The following is a 1,924-nucleotide window of genomic DNA, read 5'->3' as shown; positions in this document are numbered from 1 at the left end:
TACTTTTGGGGTATAGGAAAAACAGGCAGCTTGTGTCACTGGGAGGAGACAGCCTCCCAGAGCATGCTTAATTCTGTCCCCATAACAGCATCTCTAATAAATGCTCTGTGGTAATGGCATTGTGCTTGGTTAGACGCACTGATACATGAAAAAGAAGAAATGTGGGGAGAAAAAAGTGTGGAATACCTAATGCTGCACTTTGCTATCCTAATTGGTTCAGATACTATAAATCTTTTTATATCTGCATTTTTTAACAAAAAATATTGCTCTTTCAAGCAGTAAATCAGGCTTGTTAGGCTTAAGTTTAATAAAGTTTCCAGTAATGAGTTTTCCAAATGTTAAACTTGTTATTCTATTCTTTTTGATTGAAACTAAAATTGCTTTTCAGACACAAAGCTGCCAGCATAAGATCACAACTGACAAAGTGACTTCTAGTGAACAAACTTCCCTATCTCCATCTCCTGTTGACTTTCCCCACATAGAGAAGGCAGGGCAGCCGAAGACTTACAGAGGCTGTAACGGCATCTCCTGTCTGGGGGCATTGGGAAGCCTGGATGAGGCCATCCCAGCTTCCCAGCGTCCTGCTAGGACCTGCTCGGTGGTGAGCTGCCAGCAAAGGGCAGGAGCAGAGAGCACAACAGTCCTTGCAGAACACAGCTCTGTGCTGTGAACGTCCCTCCCGTCTGCCGGGGATGGGACTGGTGTCCATAAGGACTCATAGTCTCCACTGGCCACCTCCAGGCCCCTGAGGCTCATAGGTTAGAACAGAGATAGCAAAAGCTGCCCAGAGCTCCCATCCCTAGCAGGGCTGGTGGTGGGCTGGGGTCTGTCCTGCACATCTCTGGGGCATGGTGAAGACTGTGCATCATGAACCCCAAGGACCAGACCAGTGCCCAGGCTACAGGAAAACTGGGGAGGGACTTTGTACAGGGACATGGAGTGATGGGACAAGGGGTGATGGCTTTAAACTGGAAAGGAGAGATTTAAATCAGATATTAGGAAGAAATTCTTCACTCTGAGGGAGCAAAGGGAGATGTGGCCCATATCCTGATCTATCCCGATGACTGGATCTGCCCTCTTTTTCACAAGGGCTCTGCAGCCCTAAAGCCATGGGTCACAGCTGCTTAGCACAGCCGCCTCCACCACGGCTGAGCTGGCACTGGTGCTGGTGGGACAAGTGATGGAGGACGTCTGCTGGTCCCATCAGCAGAACCTAAAAGCCTGTGGCCTCACCTGATTGACTGGTCCTCAACTTAAAAACAAAACTGCTTCACCTGTAGATCTCCCAGAAGAACACCAGAAAGCATGTGTTCAATAGCAGCTTCTTGATAATGTTATTAACAATATCCTTAGATGTCTGAAAGTACCGTGCGGACTTTGATTGTGACTGATGCCTTTTGAGGTGTCAGCTACAAACCTGGAGGAAGCACACAGAGGTTTTGGCACCAGGTCTCAGTACGGACCCAGAAGCATGGGACCCTGCCTGCTCCCCAGACCTGCAAACAGGGAGCTCGGCTCAAGGGTTTGGCAGGAACCCGGCTCCTGCAGGACTTTGATTAAAAGCAAGTTCAAATTGATGCTCAGAATCACAGGGCAAGAGCAGAAGTGTGAAAACCTGTCAGAAGGATGAGGAAAAGAAGAGAGACTTAGCAGCGGCCACAGAAGAAACGCATGTGCAGTTGTCTGCACAAATAGCTAAAGAAATCATCAAACCAGCTAAGCAGAGAAAAAACTTGAGGCAAAATTTTGAAATGCACCAAAATGCGCTGAACATCACGGGGACTGCAGGCTTTTGAGAAATGCGGTGTGCATCCTTGGTGACAGGGTCCCTCAGAAAAGAGCCATCCAATGGACGGGCACAGGACACCCCCGAGGCGCTGTCAGCTGCGGGGGCTTGCTCTGGCACAGGGGAAGAGGGGGGGGG

This window comes from Mesitornis unicolor, unplaced genomic scaffold, assembly GCF_000695765.1.
Source record: "Mesitornis unicolor isolate BGI_N332 unplaced genomic scaffold, ASM69576v1 scaffold36293, whole genome shotgun sequence".
Classification (NCBI taxonomy): Eukaryota; Metazoa; Chordata; class Aves; order Mesitornithiformes; family Mesitornithidae; genus Mesitornis; species Mesitornis unicolor.
The sequence above is the reverse complement of the archived record's forward strand: the minus strand, read 5'-3'. Positions refer to the sequence as shown.